At 42.5% G+C, this 18911-nt stretch overlaps 1 protein-coding gene across 2 annotated transcripts in view; it reads left to right on the forward strand.

The window, feature by feature from the left end:
* LOC132816034 (cytoplasmic dynein 1 intermediate chain 1) overlaps positions 1 to 18911 on the forward strand; it is a 282803-nt gene that overhangs the window by 27143 nt on the left and 236749 nt on the right. The gene's annotated exons all lie outside the window — the stretch shown is intronic.

The raw sequence follows: 18911 nt of genomic DNA on the forward strand, positions 1-18911 counted from the left end.
ATTAGAACCATGATATCTGACTCTTGAGTTGAGAATGCTACTAAACAAATTTCCCAACAACACTGAGGTTAAAATGATGAATAAGTTTGAGGGTGAAAAATATCTGCAAATAGATAGTGGTAAGCTGATAGAATGATGGAAAAAGGTGTCAGCATGAGCTGCTGTATTTGTAATTTTGAAGAAGATAAAAGTCAAATAGGTGAGGTTTTGGCACATGAGGTCAAGAAGATGAAGCCATTTTTAAAAAGCTAATTGTATATGTAATTTTAAAAACTTGCTAGAAAATATTTGTCCTTAAACAGTCCTCTTTCCCACAACTAAAACTGACAACAGTACATGATATTGTAGTGAAGTACTTTTTGCCACTTGTAAGGTAGTTTCACTTACTTAATCAGGCATCAGGAAGCAAATTTGGACATTCTCACTTAATGTACCTTGACTATGTAATCTTCTGAAGCCCTATAGCCCTCTGACATATTTGTGCTCCACTAACTCTGGCCTTTTGAGAATCCTGGATTTTAATTACTCCAGCATAGCTGACAGTGCTTTTAGCTTTCAAGAGCTCAGCCTCTGGTTTTCCTCCCTAACACATGAAACTATAATCAATTTTTGTATCCAATCCATCTGGTTCATTTAATGTTCTTTCGTGAAGGAAATCTGTAATCTTTGCCTGATCTGGCCTGCGTGACTCCAGACCCACAGCAGTATGATTAACCATTAACTGCCTTCTTGGGTGCATAGTTCAAAGGCAATTAGGGCAAGGAATCCTATCAATGAATATTAAGAAAAATTGGTCAGATATTTCTGTATGTGCGGTTCAGTGTCAAACATTCCTCCTGTGAAACTGCTCGAGAGAATTTGCTCTGCTTATTGAGATATATTCATGAGACAAAATATGCATCACATAGTGATATAATGTCACATGATCTTGCTCCCTCTGTAGTCTTGTGGCAAGATAATGATGGTAGTCTTATGGTAAGGGATCTGTTAAAGTGACTATTTACAGAATTTGAAAAAAGGAAAACAATCTTGAGCAGCACAAGACTAAGGACATTTTAAAAGATATTGTATAAATAAGTTTCCAGCCAAGTCAAAATGCTTGTTTTCCGTATTGCAGTTGGTGGCAGTACTATGTAGTACTGAAAAATAGTCAGCTGATTAGGTTGTATAGTCAAAATAATAGACTGAAAATAAGCTGTAATAAAACTATTCAATATCTGATCTGAAAAATGAGTAAGATATGTGCATCAGAAGAGTTTGAAAGTGCCATGGACCTGCTCACTTGTTTTAGAACAGAATTTTGAGGAAATACTGGAAAAGTTTGTACTTTTCATCTTTGACACAATGCATTGGAGAGGGGTTGCTCATCAAATAATGTAATAATACTAAATGATAATGGAAGGAAATTACAAAACACTACAAGCAGGAAATTCAAAAGCAAATCTGAAAGGAATGTTGCAATTTACAGTATTACTCCTTCAGTAGTGCAGCCATTAGGGTATTTGTTCAAATGTTTTAATCCTTTGTGATGCATATGGTATGATGTCCATTAATGGGTCAAGACGGATGACCTACCACCTGTTGCTAATTGCCTAATATTGCAGAGCCAGCTGCTTGGAAGTATGATATTGATAAGTTTGTCTAGTCAGTGGTGATTTACAGTGCCACTTTCGATGCAGCAATTGCCCTATTGGGGAAGTGCGGGCCTACACCTTTGTCCTTCTATTCCTTTCTCTGTTGTGATGCAAACTGATGAAATTAAATTGCTCCCATTTCCTTGGGTGGATATTGCTATCTTAGCTCACTCATTTTGTATCCCTCACAAACTGCTTGATGTCAGATTGTAGATAGCATATCTTCATTGATCAAGAGACTCTTAGAAACCCAGTATCTAGCAGTATTATAAAAAATGTGTCCCAGCAATTTTAGAATCGTAGAATTTTATAGTACAGAAAGAGGTCATTCAATGTATCGTGTCCATACTGGCTCCCAAAATAACTACCCAACTTGTCCCATTGTTCAAGCCGTCCTCCATAGCCCCTTCAATTCATCATTTTCGAATATATATCCAGTGCTCCTTTGAAACCTACTATGGAGTGTGCTCAGCAGCACATTCCGAATCCTAATAACTGAGTAAAGCTGTTTCTCCACATCTCACTCCTAGCGCTCTTGCTGACAATCTTGAAATAGTGATCCCCAATTACTGACATACTGACTAGTGGAAGCAGAATATGCTTCTGTATTCTATCAAAATCATTTGCAATTTTGAACACCTCAATAAGATAACTTAATCTTTTTTTGTTCCAAGTAGAATAAGCCCAATTTCTCTAATCTTTCTTTGTACCTATAGTCCCTCTTTCCTGGTGTCATTCTAGTAAATCTCCTCTGCACTCCTGCAGTGCTTTAACATCCTTAAGTAAAGTACTCAGAATGAATGCGATACTCCAAATCTGCTCTGACCAATGATTTGTAGAGATGTAGATCACTTCCTTGCTTTTATACTCTTTGCCTCTTCATGCCACCTTAACAATTGTTTCATCTTACCTGGTCATCTTTAGACTGTTATGCACGTGAACCCCCAAAGACCCTGTTCTTCTGTACTCTCCCCAAAGTTGCACTGTTGAGCCTGTATTGTCTCAGTTGGGTGACTTTCCCCTCTCCTTCCTGTCATCCACCACAGATCGCAGTAACTGAAATGACTCTGGAAATGTGCAGAATGGGCATTGAATCTGTTATTAGAGCAGTTAGTGGACCAGTTTCAAGATTTGAATACTGATACCAAAAGAGCACATTGCAATGACCAACTGGTGGCGTATAAAGCCATGTCACTTAGACAAGTTAGGCAAGATTTCTTCAAAAATGTAGGTGCTAAATGAAATAATATTAAGTATGAGGTTAATCAACTTTTTGGAAATGTTAGAAAAAGATACAAAGCCCAGAGAAGTGGATAAAGTTAAGATACAGATTAAATATGATCCTATTAAATGGGGAAAACAAATTTTGAGGGTGTAAATAACCTATTCTTGTTCCTATGATCCATGAACAACAGCAGTTAGTTTCTAGAGTTTAAATGATTAAGTACATCTTGGAAAACGTGGTCAAAATATATCGTTTAACAGGTCAGCCTTGGTTAAACATCCTTCAAGGTTTAATATCACAATTGCATTCCAACCATCCCTAAGTAATACAGCACAATATTAAACAAACTATCCAAAGTGCACCACAAGGCAATTATGTATTCAAGGGCCTTCAGAACAACCAGGGGTATGGCAATGTATGCAGTGGGGGTTACCAACTTTGGCCGAACCTATTACTGAAGTTTTATTATGTGAATTACTATCACCCAGGAAATCTCTTTCCCTCTAAGATTTTAAAAACTATCAAATGAAACTGTTTAAAATAGTTAAATAAATTTGAACGATAATTTTTCTCCTATGGTACTTGCAGAAGTTCTGAATTATTTTTCAGTTCTGAACAGTTGGAACTCCTGAAAAGTTAGTTGCTTGTTTGTATTCCAGCTTGATTTTAAAGCCCTAAGAGTTCTGTAATAGATTGTAATACTTAAGCTTGAAGAAAGAAGTTTATTTTGTCAACATTTTTCTAAGCCTTCCAGTTTACACTTAGCCAGGTCTTGTATAGGAACTGGAGCATATGGCTATCTTATGGGAATGATGTATTTATTTTAACTGTAAATATTATAACAACTTAAAGTCAGAACACTCCTGCAGAAAAAAACCTTTTTTAGATCGGCATAGAAACAGCGTTAGAAACTGATTGGTGTGCATTCTGCTCCCACTGAGTGAAATTAAGAAAACTCATCTGTTCTCCTGAATGCTTCAGAAGTGGCTGCCAGTTAAAATTAGAATCCCTACAATATGGAAACAGGCCCTTCGGCGCAACAAGTCCACACCAGCCCTCCAAAGTTTCCCACCCAAACCCATTCCCCATTACTCTATATCTACCCCTGACTAATGCATCTAACTTACACATCCCTCAACACTGGGCAATTTAGCATAGCCAATTCACCTAACTTGCACATCTTTGGATTGTGAGAGGAAACCTATACAGACATGGGGAGAATGTGCAAACTCCACACAGTCACCTGAGGCTGGAATTGAACCCTGGTCCCTAGTGCGGTGAGGCAGCAGTGCTAACCATTGAGCCACCGTGCCATCCAATGATGAGACAAAAAAAAAACTGCACATTCTGGAATCCAAGTAGACAAGCAGGATGCTGCCTGGCTTGCTGTTTTCTTCTGATGAAATACGTGAATGTCTGAAAAACTGCAGATGGAGTTCAATGTGGGTAAATGCAAGGTAATGCATTTAGATTACAACAAACAAGGGTTGAGCTATCACAATTAATGTTAGGATCTTCGGTAGTGTTGTAGAACAGAGGGATCTTGGGGTTCAGCCATTAACGCACTTCATCAGCCTCCTGCTTGTCTACCAGTTGCATGAAACTGAGGAAAAGAGCTTGGAATGAAAATGCATTTTCTCCAACTTGTAGAAAGCCATCAAACAAGCCCAACAAGCAAAGTGCTGCTCCACAGGTGCCCCTACTGCCTCCTGCATTATTGATCAAATTCACCCCAATGCCAAACTGATGCCATAAGTCGGTTCAACTTGGAATATCATCCTGGTTTGAACTTTACTTGGAGTTTGCCCTACTCTTTGTAGGCTGCAAATTGCCAGGCTGTGGGAATTGAAGTGAGTAGTAGTCAAAAGGCAACATTTAGTACTTTCAGCCATTTGATGTGAATCAAGTCAAATTGGTCGAACTAATATTTGGGTATGTTCCCGTTCCATCACAGCACAGATCCATCAAGGTGGAGGCCTCTCACCAGTGGTGTGCCACAAGGATCTGTGTTGGGTCCACTGCTTTTTATCATTTTATATAAATGATTTGAAGGATGGTTAGTAAGTTTGCAAATGACATCAAAATTGGTGGTGTAGTGGACAGTGAAGAAGTACAATGGGACCTTGATCAGATCGGCTAATGGGCTGAGGAGCAGCAGATGGAGTTTAATTTAGGTAAATAAGAGGTGTCACATTTTGGCAAGGCAAACTAGGGCAGGACTTATAGAGTAGAAAAGGTGTGGAACTGGAAAAGCACAGCAGGTCAGGCAGCATCTGAGGAGCAGGAGAGTTGATGTTTTGAGCATACGCCCTTAATCAGGAATGCGGAGGGGAAAGGGGAAGTGGGGGTGGGGCTGGGGGAAGGTGATCAACAATGCTGCCCAGCACATCTCCACCTCCTGCATCTCCACTCTTGAACCCCATCCCTCCAACTGCAATAAGGATAGACCCCCTCACCCCACACACACACACTCACCCACCCCAGGTCCTTGCCTTCCACCCCACTAATATTTGGATTCAATGCACAATCATCTGCCATTTCTGCCACCTACAATTAGACCCCACTACCAGAGATATATTTCCCTCCCAACCCCTATTTGCGTTCCTCAGAGACCATGCCCTCTGTGACTCCCTCATTCAGTCCACTGCACACCCAACACCTTTCCTTGATGCTGCAAGAGGTGTAAAACCAATCCAAGCCTCAAAGGATCGTTCCACATCCAGCAGAGATTTTCCTGCACATCCAAACACCTCATCTACTGTGTCTGTTGCTTTCAATGTGGTCTCTTCTACATTGGGGAGACAGGACACTAACTCATGGAGCATTTCAGGGAATATCTCTGGGACACGCTCACCAAACAACTCCACTGTTCTGTGTCTGAACACTTCAATTCCTCTCCCACTCCAAGGACATGAAAGTCCTGGGCTGCCTCCACTGCTAAACCAAAGCCATCCGTTAACTGGAGAAAGGATGCCTCACCTTCTGCCTTGGGACCCTTCAAGCACACAGTATTAATACTGACTCCATTAGTTTCCAAATCTCCCCTCTCCCACTTCATCCCAGATCAAACCCTCAACTTGGCACTGCCCTCTTGACCTGTCCTACCTATCCATCTTCCTTCCCACCTATCTGCTCCACCCTCTCCAGTAACCTATCACAATTACCTCCCAGCTGCATCCACCTGTTGCTTTCCCAGGTATCTTCCCCCACCCCATCTATTTATCTAATCTAATCTAATCTAATCTAATCTAATCTCTTAACCCCTGATGAAGAGCTTATGCCCGAAATGTTGGCTGTCTTGCTCTTTGGATGCTGCCTGACCTGTTGTGCCTTCTCAACTCTGAATCTCCAGCATCATCAGTCCTCACTTTCTCCTTATACAGTTGATGGTAGGGCCTAAGGAGTGTAGCCGAATAAAGAGACCTAAGGATGCAAGTGCATAGTTTCTTGAAAGTAGCATTGCTGGTAGATAGGATGGTGAACAAGGTGTTAGGCACATTTTACTCATTTTTTGGAGCATTGAGTACAAGAGTTGGGATGTCATGTTGTGACTATACAGGACATTGATGAGGTCACTTTTGGACTACTGTGTACAGTTCTAGTTGTCCTTCTATAGGAAGAATAGGAAGAAGGCATCTGGATGGTACGTGAATAGGAGGGTTGAGAGGGATATGGGCCAAATACTGTCAAATGTGACTAGGTCAAATTAGGATGTTTGGTTGGTATGGAAGACTTGGACTGATGGGTCTGTTTCTGTGATGTATGACTCTATAACTCTATATGATTATGGGAGACTGTTGGGAGGGACTTGCCTTGTGTCCTCAAATTGACTTCAGACCCCATGAAGTAACATGGCATCATTTGAAAAATGGGATGGACACCAGATACTCTGCTGTCCCACCCCCACCTCTGGCTAAACTCCGCTAATGAACAATTATTCCTAAATTTTGGTCTCCATTTGGAGGCAGCACTGATGATAAGGGCACAGAATGCACTGTGGGGGACTTCAATGTCCATCACCAAGAGTACCTCAGCAGCACCATGACTGACCATTAGTAGAATACATTTAGCAAATAGTGTCCTTTCCACATATGACATGTTGCTGGGAAATTTCAGGAGGTCTAGAGTCAATGTTGAGGACTCATGTAACAGTGCTTCCCAACTGTCAACCACAATTCCATGGCTTCTGCTAGGCTTGACTGGCAGGTGGAACAGGACATACCCAGAGATGCTGGTGTTCTTTGGCGCATTTGTCTGTAAGAGATGATTATGTCAGGCCATTGTTTGACTAATTTGTGGAACAGTTAAATTTGGCACAAACCCCCAGATATTATAGAGGAGGACTTTGCAGAGCCATTGTTTCTGGTGCCTAAGTCAATGCCAGACAGTCTGACTGGCTTCATTTCTTTTAGTCCTTATAGTAGTTCAGTACATTTGGCTTGTTTGGCCATTCCGGAGGGCATTTAGGAGTTACCTGAGTCACGTATAGACAAAATCAGCCGAATACAGCTCAATTCCTTTACTTTAAGGACATTAGTGAACTAGATGAATCTTTGGCAATGCAGCCACTGTTGATTGTAATAATGCACTATATTTTAAATACAGATTTTAATTAATTTTAAATTTTGCCATCTCATTGTAGATTCTAATTCACGTTCCCAGATAATTAGTCTGAGGATTTAGATTGCTAGTCCACTGACATTACCACTATGTCTCCACTAATGTGTAATTAAATGTAGTCACTTTTTGATCAGTCTGTACACTTTGTCTCTTTTTTCTGACTGTGTTCTATTCTGCTTTTTCCTATCTTAATTTCTTTTATTTTGAAGTGAGGTTAGTAATGACATGGTATTGTGTTGGGAGAGTGAATGCATTCGTCTCCATGAAATTGTTACCTTAAATGCAGAACTATAGTTCTCTTCTCCTTTTGCCTAATTATTCAAATTTCACACTAAGCACTTGTTACTGTGGTATTCCATAGTTCTTCACCATTCTAATATCTTCACCCCCACCCATTCTCTTCCATTGATCATACCTTCCTCTTGCTTGGCTATCACTTACTCTTACACATGATCAATTCACTACTTTTTTCAAATGTGGGAGAACAAAAACTTCTTAATTTTTTTTGTTTGTTCCATCTGTTTACCTAGAGAGTCTGCTTGATTTCAAAATTTAATGCAAATTTTAAAAATCAAAGTGGGGGAAAAGTTCTCTTTGTCATGCTCTTGAACTTGCAAAGTATAATTTAAAGCAGGTAATCAGAGTAGTTTTTTTTCCAATCTCTTGTTTGGATTCGAATGCAAGTATATATAAAAGCCTTTCATCTGCTATAGTCATGTGACTTGGATGAGGTATGCATACACTAAAGGCAGCCATTTTAGAAGGAACCTCTGGATGTAGGTTTGCTCACTGAGCTGAAAGGTTCATTTCCAGCTCAGTGAGCAAACCTACATCCAAAACCTCAACCTGAGCTACAAATCTTCTCAAAACTCACTTATTAGGAACATCTGTAAAGACTCATTCTGACCATACTGCTGTCTGCTGAACCCAAAGTTGGTGTCAGAAGTCACATTGATATTGAGTGCTGAAGAGTTTTAAAATGAACACAACCGCTGACAAAGTGACACATGAAGATTCAGAGCTATAAAAGCTGTCAACAGCACTTGAAAATGCACAAAAGAACAGTCCACAGCTGAAACACTGGAAGAGAAAAAATGACAGCAGCTTTGCTTCTCCCAGCTGTGGTCAAAATGTACATTTTATAATGGGCTAAACTGGCAAGTTTTCGCATGCTTTGTTAAAATTACAAAACCGACCAAGATCTGTTTAACAAGGCAGAGCAGCTACATGTTTCCAGACTTCCATCACCCTAGGAAGAGACTCTTTCTACCTCGATTCTCTCTGAAGAATGGACAAAAAAAAAGAAGGATTTAAAGATTTCAGCAAAAGCATATTTTAAACTCCAAGTGAATGTCCTTACGAATGTTCAGTATTAGGACCCAAGGTTCACTGATCAATATATGAACTCATTTTAGTTGCACCTATTCACTGAACTAAAGATCTGACTTAAGACTGTAATATATTAGGTGTAAGAGATCTACAGTAAGAACATGTTTACTGGGAGAGGTGAACTTGTTCTGAGGACCATCCCCCAAAACAAAACGTATGCATTAGTGCTAACATTGTAAATCAGAAGCAGGAGCATACTCGTGCTAGATCAAACAAGTTCTTGCATTATGATGATGAAATACTCCAAGTCCAAAAGGCAGGATGCAAGTACTATGGAGGACATCACAAAGAAGGAGTCATAGCTTAAAAATGTGTTGCTGGAAAAGCGCAGCAGGTCAGGCAGCATCAAAGGAACAGGAGAATCGACGTTTTGGGCATAAGCCCTTCTTCAGGATTGAGGAGGGTGCGCCAAGCAGGCTAAGATAAAAGGTAGGGAGGAGGGACTTGGGGGAGGGATGCTGGGAATACGATAGGTGGAAGAAAGTTAAGGTGAGGGTGATAGGGCGGAGAGGTCGGTAAGAAGATTGCAGGTCAAGAAGGCGGTGCTGAGTCTGAGGGTTGGGACTGAGAAAAGGTGGGGGGAGGGGAAATGAGAAAGCTGAAGAAATCTGCATTCTTCCCTTGTGGTTGGAGGGTTCCTAGGCGGAAGATGAGGCACTCTTCCTCCAGGTGTCGTGTTGCCATGGTCTGGCAATGGAGGAAGCCAAGGACCTGCATGTCCTTGGCAGAGTGGGAGGGGGAGTTAAAGTGTTCAGCCAGGGGGTGGTTGGGTTGGTTGGTGTGGGTGTCCCAGAGATGTTCTCTGAAATGTTCCGCAAGTAGGCGGCCTGTCTCCCCAATGTATAGGAGGCCACATCGGGTGCAGCGGATGCAGTAAATGGTGTGTGTGGAGGTGCAGGTGAATTTCTGACGGATATGGAAAGATCCCTTGGGGCCTTGGAGGGAAGTGAGGGGGAAGGTGTGGGTGCAAGTTTGCAGGGGAAGGTGCCAGAAGTGGAGGTTGGGTTGGTGGGGGTGTGTGGATCTGACAAGGGAGTCGCGGAGGGAGTGGTCTTTCCGGAACGCTGATAGGGGTGGGGAGGGAAATATATCCTTGGTGGTGAGATCTGTTTGGAGGTGGCGGAAATGACGAAGGATGATATGATGTATCTGGAGGTTGGTGGGGTGGTAGGTGAGGATCGGTGGAGTTCTGTCCTGGTGGCGATTGGAGGGGCGGGATTCGAGGGCGGAGGAGCGGGAAGTGGAGGAGATGCGGTGGAGAGCATAGTCAACCACGTCTGAGGGGAAATTGCAGTCTTTGAAGAAGGAGGCCATATGGGTTGTTCAGTATTGGAATTGGTCCTCCTGGGAGCAGATGCGGCAAAGGAATTGGGATTATGGGGCGGTGTTTTTACAGGGGGCAGGGTGGGAGGAGGTGTAATCTAGGTAACTGTGGGAATCAGTCGGTATATAGTAAACGTCCATGTTGAGTCGGTCGTCCAAGATAGAAATGGAGACGCCTAGGAAGGGGAGGGAGGAGTCTGAGACGGTGCAGGTAAATTTGAGGTCGGGGTGGAAGGTGTTAGTAAAGTGGATGAACTGTTCAACCTCCTCGAGGGAGCACGAGGTAGCGCCGATACAGACATCGATATAGCGGAGGAAAAGGTGGGGAGGTGGTGCCAGTGTACCTGCGGAGGATGGACTGTTCCACATATCCAACGAAGAAGCAGGCATAGCTGGGGCCCATCCAGGTGCCTGTGGCGACTCCTTTGGTTTGGAGGAAGTGGGAGGATTGGAAAGAGAAGTTGTTCAGAGTGAGGACCAAGTTCAGTCATTCAAAGGAGGGTGTCAGTGGAAGGGTACTGGTTGATTTGGCGGGAAAGGAAGAAGTGGAGGGCCTGGAGGCCTTTGTGATGGGGGATGGAGGAGGGACTGGATGTCCATGGTGAAGATAAGGCATTGGGGCCGGGAAAGCGGAAATCATGGAGGAGATGGAGGGCGTGGGTGGTGTCCCGAATGTAGGTGGGGACTTCTTGGACTAAGGGGGACAAAACCATGTCAAGGTATGCAGAGATGAGTTCGGTGGGGTAGGAGCAGGCTGAGTCAATGGGTTGGCCGGGGCAGTCAGGTTTGTGGATTTTGGGCAGGAGGTAGAAACGGGGGATGCGGGGTTGTGGGACTATGAGGTGATGAGGTTATGGATGGTCTGGGAGATGATGATTTGCTGGTGTGAGGTGGGGTCATGCTCAAGGGGGCAGTAGAAGGAGGTGTCCGCGAGCTGGCGTTTATATTGTGAGGCTAAAGATCGGTGTGCCAAGCTACTACCGCGCCTCCCTTGTCTGCCAGTTTGGTGAGGTTGGGGTTGGAGTGGAGAGCTGCACGTTACGAGGGTGAGGGGTTGGAGTGGGTGAGAGGGGTGGACAGCTTGAGGCGGTCATTGTCACAGCGGCAGTTGGCTATGAAGAGATCAAGGGCGGGTAAGAGGCGAGCACGGGATGTCCAGGTGTTTGGGGTGTGTTAGAGGTGGGAGAAGGAGTCCAATGGAAGATTCTGGAACGGTTGAGGAATCCGAAGTGTGGGGGTAAATACACGGAAGTTTTTGGTACTTACTATCTTTAATTTCCGATATGGCGAGGAAGAACTGTTTGTTTAGTGTATGGATTCTTCTGTGGATGAAGAAGAGTCCTATCCAGCATGGGCAACATAGTGTTACTACAAGAAGGTGAATCATTTTGCATACAAAGATATGGCTAGAAGGCAGCAGAACATGCAAGTGCATCTCACAGGTTGATTCAGTCAGTTGGACGGGTGATAAATGGTTTGTGACTGTTGGAATAATGATTACAGAAGGAGATCATTAAATCAACATGGTGTCAGATATCAATGCTCCATACAACATCTTGACCTTCTCAGATCTGTTGCTCAACATCATTTCAAATATGAAGACCTCAAAAATTAAGTTGTGACGAAATGATGGCAACATATTTATGATCAGGACAAGTTAATTGGAGAGCCCAATTAAAATGACAAGAACAAAGATCTTAAGTTCTGGATCTTGCTGGAAAGCAAAGGTTGCGTGTTTCAGCTGAAGAAAATCTTGAGCTTGAACTGGTAATCCTTGTCAAACCAAATTTCAAATGTCATAGCACCATCATTGAATGCAGATCAGATCTTGGAGTACAATGATTTGTTTACAAGGACAATATAACGTTGAAGTAGATAAGAGTGTAAGAACACTTCAATAACTGTTGAGAAAAATTACAGCCACTGTCAAGGCCAGCCTGAAAGATGAGATTAAAACAAAATAGAAAAGAAAGAGGCAATCAAGAAAATGACAACTTCTCAGAATAGATTAGAGGAATCATAGTTCAGCATACAAATTGACGCAAAGGTTCTAACTAAAGCTGTGAAGAGATCTCACTACTTCATGCCAAATATTGAAGGAATTTTGTCACAATGTACAAAAGCTAACATCTTCTCTACCCTAAATGCAAAGACTGTTATTGGCAAGGGAGCTGGATAAAAGCAGCAGCTTTTGTTTTTATCATTTATGAGATACAGATTGCAATATCCATTGCTCCAGAGGAATATCAATACAGAAAACATAAGAGGGTTAGTGAGTGGTTTTGCTAGTTCGTGGATGGAGTAACGTGATGGAAGAAGCCATTGCTGACCACAATCAAAATCTTTTGCAACTGCTTAACAAGATTCTGCTCTAATTCTAATGTGAACCATTATGCCAACTCAAGGTCAAAGATTAGCATTGATGCACAGAATAAAAAGCAACCTTCATTAAATCAAGCTACTGTTGATAGCAGCACCAGCTCGGTGCAAGTATGACCTAGTGATGAAGTTGCACTGTGACGTGACAGCTGTGAGACAGCAGCCCTATTTCAGTAAGGACAACCAGTTGCATTTTGTCCAGGGCATTAACACAAATGCAACAATACCGTACTCCAATCAAGAAAGGGAATCTGGTTGTTGTCTTTGCTTGTGGACATTTTTTTTATCAATTTCTACTTGGAAGAGAAAAAGTGACAGTCATGTTTGCTTCAAAACATCTCCAAAGAATGTTACTCTGTTTACAGGAATGCCATCTCAATGTAATGTTGAAACAAGGGAATCAGATGCACATTACAAACAAAATGCTAAAGGGAGGATAGAAAGGGGGTAAGAAGGGAAGGGGAGTGGCATTTTTGATCAGGGATAACATCATGGCAGTATTTAGGGAGGATGTTCCTGGGAACATGTCCAATGAAATGGAGTGGAACTGAGAAATAAGAAAGGGATGATTACCTTTATTGGGATTGTTCTATAGACCCTCCAATAGTCAAAATTGAGAAACAAATTTGTAAGGAGATCTCCGTTATCTGTAAGAATTGGGTGCTAATGGTAGGGGGTTTTAACTTTCCAAACATAGACTGGGACTGCCATAGTCTTAAGGATTTAGTTGGAGAGGAATTTAAGTGTGTACAAGAAAAGTTTCTGATTCAGTATATGGATGTACCTACTAGAGAAGGTGCAGAACTTGACCTTCTCTTGGGAAATGGGCAGGGTAGGTGACTGAGGTGTCAGCAAGGGAGCACTTGGGGCCAGCGAACATAATTCTGTTAGTTTTTAAATAGTGATGGAAAAGGATAGACAGGATGTAAAAGTGGAAGTTTTAAATTGGAGGAACACCAATTTTGATGGTATTAGGCACGAACTTCCCAAGTTGATTGGAGGCAGATGTTCGCAGGTAAAGGGGCAGCTGGAAAATGGGAAGCCTTCAAAAAAATGGGATAACGAGTCCAGAGACAGTATAGGGTGAAAGACAACACTGGTAGATGTAGGGAATGTTAGATGATGAGAGAAATTGATGTTTTGGTTAAGAAAAAGGAGGATGTAGAGATTGAGTGAGTGAATCCTTAGAGGAGTATAAATGCAGTAGGAGCTGAAAATGTGTTGCTGGAAAAGCGCAGCAGGTCAGGCAGCATCCAAGGAACAGGAGATTCGACGTTTTGGGCAGAAGCCCTCTTCAGCTCTGATCTCCAGCATCTGCAGACCTCACTTTCTCCTAAATGCAGTAGGAGTATACTTAAGAGGGAAATCAAGAGGGCAAAAAGGGGACATGAGATGGCTTTGGTAACTAGGGTTAAGGAGAATCGAAAAGGATTTTGTGAATATATTCAGGGCAAAAGGGTAACGAGGGAGAGAACAGGACCCTTCAAAGATCAGCAAGGTAGCCTATGTGTGGAACAACAGTAGATGGGGGAGTTACTAACCAAATATTTTGTATCAGTGTTGACTGTGGAGAAGGATGTGGAAGATCCAGAATGTGGGGGAATAAGATGGTATCTGACATCTTGGAAAATGCCCGTATTACAGAGGAGGTGGTGCTGGATATCTTAAAATGCATAAAGGTGGATAAATTCTCAGGACCTGATCAGGTGTATGTGAGACCTCTGTAGGAACCTAGGAAGTGATTACTGGGTGAAAGTGAGGACTGCAGATGCTGGAGAGTCAAAGAATGTGGTGCTGGAAAAACAGGAATTAGCCCTCCATGTGAAGGGCTTATGCCTGAAATGTCAATTCTCCTGCTCCTCCGATGCTGCCTGACCGTCAGTGATTGCTGGGCCCCTTGCTGAGATATTTGTATCATTAATAGACACAGGTGAGATACTGGAATACTGGGGGTTAGCTAACGTGTGCCACTATTTAAGAAAGGTGGTTGGGAAAAGCCAGGGAGTATAGACCGGTGAGCCTGACATCCGTGGTGGACAAGTTGTGGAGAGAATCTAGAAAGACAGGGTTTACATATATTTGGAAAGACAAGGACTAATTAGGGATAGTCAACATGTCTTTGTGCATGGCAAATCATGTCGCTCAAACTTGCTTGAGTTTTTTGAAGAAGAATCAAAGAGGAGTGATGAGGGTAGAGCAGTGAACGTGATCTATATGGACTTCAGTAAGGCGTTCGACAAGGTCCCTCATCATAGGCTGGTTAGCAAGGTTAGAGCTCATGGAATACAGGGAGAGCTAACCATTTGGATGCAGAACTGGCTCAAAGGTAGAGGACAGAAGGTGGTGATGGAGGGTTGCTTTTCAGACTGAAGGCCTGTGTCCAGCAGTGTGCCACAAAGATCGATGCTGAGTCCACTGCTTTCATTATAAATATAAATGATTTGGATGTGAACCTAGGAGCTAAAGATAATTTTGCAGATCACACCAAAATTGAAGGTGTAGTGGATAGCGAAGAAGGTTACTTCAGATTGCAACAGGATCTTGATCAGATGGGCCAATGGGTTGAGAGTTGCAGATGGAGTTTAATTCAGATAAATGCGAGATGCTGCATTTTGGGAAAGCAAATCTTGGTAGGACTTATACACTTAATGGTAAGGTCCTAGGGAGTGTTGCTGAACAAAGACACCTTAGAGTGCAAGTTCAAAGCTCCTTGAAAGTGGAATCTCCGGTAGATAGGATAGTGAAGAAGGTGTTTGGTATGCTTTCCTTTATTGGTCCGTTCATTGAATATAGGAGTTGGGAGGTCATGTTGCGACTGTACAGGACATTGGTTAGACCACTTTTGGAATTTTGTGTGCAATTCTGGTCTCCCTCCTTTCGGAAAGTTGTTGTGAAACCTGAAAGGGTTCAGAAAAGATTACAAGAATGTTGCCAGGGTTGGAGGGTTTGACCTATAGGGAGAGGCTAAATAGGCTGGGGCTATTTTCCCTGGTGCATTAGAGGCTGAGGGACATGGGTAGGTAAATATCCAAGATCTTTTCCTTGGATTGGGGAGTCCAGAACTGGAGGGCATAGGTTTAAGGTGTGAGGGGAAAGATACGAAAAGGACCTAAGGGATAACTTTTACACAGAAAGAGTGGTGTGTGTATGGAATAAGCAGTCAGAGGAAGTAGTGGAGGCTGATATTATAGCATTTAAAAGACATCTAGATGGTTATATTAAATAGGAAGGGTTTTGAGGGATGTGGGCCAAGTGCTACCAAATGGAATTAGATTAATTTAGGATATCTGGTCAATATGGATGAATTGGACCTAAGGATCTGTTTCTGTGCTGTACGTCTCTGACTCTGTCTCAAAGTAGAGGATGTTACGTGAGCAAGACATGTCCCAGATCCAACTTGAAGCAACAGCTCACCATTCTTTAGAAATTGTCAAGGCAATGGAGACATTGAATGTAACGGACAAGCACTTTCCTCAAAGCAAGTGAACAACACAACAAAATACAACACCCCAGTCAAATGAAAAGTATGAAGCAGCAGTGAAGAACGTCGAATGAGTCAAACAAATTGAGCAAATCCGGCACTAGTGTATACATGACAATTCTTGGTGGGGGTGGGATAGTGACTGGAAAAAAAGACAAGGATAGCAGTCCTGTACAGTGACATCCAAACTACTCTTCCAAAGGCAAAAAAGATGACTGAAACCAAAAGTGTAAAAAGACATGTTTGTGATAAAATTGAGGAAGAATGATGGCAAAGTGAGATTTGGGTAATACTGTGTTGAGGTGGAACTGGAGCTGGATGCACTCAGGATCATCTGAGATGCTGAACATTTCATAGTTAACAGTTTGAGAGGTGGTTGTGTTCTTTTCCTGAGATTCTTACACGATGCAACTGCAAGCGCCAACTTCTGTGAACAAGCAAAATTTTATTAAGCAAGCACCTTATAAGGTGTGGAGAAACCCTTAAAACTCTTCGCAATGCTTATAAAGCCATGTCAAAGGATCTCTCTGAACAAAGGAACAATTGTTCTTCCTTTATACAAAATCTTTACACCACAGTCAGTAATGCCCACAAGACAACCCTCAGTCACGTGGCACTCAAGACACAATGCAGTGACCACATTGTTTCTGGAAACAATGTAATATAAATCATCCATTAATGGTCAAATCTGTTGTGAATCTTTTTTTAACTATCGGGAATAGTCAAAATTCCAACTGCAATGTTCTTATAAATTTTGAATAGGATGATAATGCAATTCTTTTACTCTGAATAACTAAGAAATGACCATGCAAATGGCTCTGAATGGCACAGGATGGGAATATAAATTTCTTACAATCTTCCTGTAAGTCAAAGGCATCCCATCCTAGCCTCAGGACATCCAATTTCTGCAAGTCAACTGAGCAAATTAACCCTTTAATATTTCAAGGTGGTCACATCTAAGGTGCAGGCAGAGAGTAGTTGGGTGACCACCAGGAAAGGTAAAGGTAGTAGGTAGAGAGTGCAGGAATCCCCTGTGGCCATTCTCCTCGAACAAGTATATCATTTTGGATACTATTGTGAACCATGACCATTCAGGGGAAAGCAGCAGTAGTCAGGTCGGTGGTGGTACGATTGACTCTGGGGCACAGTGGAAATGGGTAAAGGTAAATAGGACCTTTAGTGATAGGAAACTCAATAGTTAAGGGGACAGAGTGGAGATTCTATTGTCACAAACGGAATCCAGGATGGTGAGTTGCCTCTTGGGTGCCAGGATCCAGGATTTCTCAGAATGGCTGCAGAGTGTTCTCAAGGGGGAGGGTGAGCAGCTAGAAGTCATTGTGCATGTTGGCACAAATGAAATAGGTAGAACTAGGGAGGAGGTCCTGTGGAATGATTTATAGAGATATGAAAAATCTTTTTTTAAAAAGAAACAGGACCTCGTTGATGGTAATCTCTGGGTTACTTCTAGTGCCATGTGCTAGTGAGGATAAGAATAGGAGGATATGGCAGATGAATGCATGGCTAAAGAATTGGTGAGGGGCCAGGGATTTAGATTTTTAGATCATTTGGGATCTTTTTTTGTGACAGAGGTGACCAGTTCAAGAGGGACGAGTTCCATCAGACCTGGAGGGGGGTCTAATATCTTGGCGGCCAGGTTTGTTAGTGCTTCAAAGGAGGGGAGGGTTTAAACTAGATTGGCAGAAGCTGGCATCCTCAACAAGAGGGAGGTAAATGCGAGTCTGGAAGGAGATACAATAATCGGAATTTGTAATGTGAAGAGACTGGTCAGGTTGGAAAATGACGGAACAAAGAATGCCTGTTAGATTAAATTGCAACTATTTTGGTGCTAGAAGGTGACAGGTAAGGCACTCCGGGTGTGATAGGTATGTGGGATGTTATGGCTGTTACAGAAACATGGCTAAAGGAGGGACAGGACTGGCAGCTCAATGTATCAGGGTACAGATGCTTTAGGTGGGATAGAGGTGGTGGAAAGAAGGGAAGGGGAGTTGCATTTTTGATTACGGTGAATATCATAGCAGTAATCAGAGGTGAAAAAACTGAGGAACAATCCAGTGAGGAGGTGTGGATGGAGCTAAGAAATAAGGGGATGGTGATATTATTGGTGTTGTACTATAGGCTCCCAAATAGTCAACAGGAATTAAAGGAACAAATATTTAGGGAGACTAGGGAGACATACGGGACCAATAGGGTTGACATAGTAAGGGATTTTAATTTTTTTTAACATTGACTGAGCCTGCCAGAGTATTGAGTGCCTGGATGGGGTGGAATTTGTTAAATGCGTTCAGGAAAGTTTCCTCAAGCAGTATATAGAGGGCCCTATTTGGGAAGGGGCAAAACTCGACCGACTGTTGGGAAATAGGGTAGGACAGGTAACGGAGGTGACAGTGGGGGAGCACTTTGGGACCAGTGACCAGAGTTCTATTAATTTTAAAATAGCTCTGGCGAAAGACAAAACTGGTCCACAGGTTCAAGTTCTGAATTGGAGCAAGGTGAATTTTTGTTTGAGTTAGACATCAGGGGTTGATTGGAGTAGTTTCTTTGCAGGTAAAGGGACCTTATGGCAAATGGGAGGCCTTTTAAAAGTGAGATAGCTAGAGTTCAAGGTCTATATATTCCTGTAAAAGTGAAAGGCAAGGTTGACGGGAATAGGGAACCTGGATGACAAGAGGTATTGAGGCTTTGACCAGAAAAAAGAAGGATGCATGGCTCCAGTACAGGCAGCTGGGATCAAGGAAGTCCCTGGAGATATACAGGTGTTTACTGAGGGTGAAAAGGGAGCCTGAGATAGCCTTGGATAAGAAGATTAGGGATTCAAAGGGATTCTTTAAATGTATTAAAG

Source organism: Hemiscyllium ocellatum, chromosome 5 (assembly GCF_020745735.1).
Source record: "Hemiscyllium ocellatum isolate sHemOce1 chromosome 5, sHemOce1.pat.X.cur, whole genome shotgun sequence".
Classification (NCBI taxonomy): Eukaryota; Metazoa; Chordata; class Chondrichthyes; order Orectolobiformes; family Hemiscylliidae; genus Hemiscyllium; species Hemiscyllium ocellatum.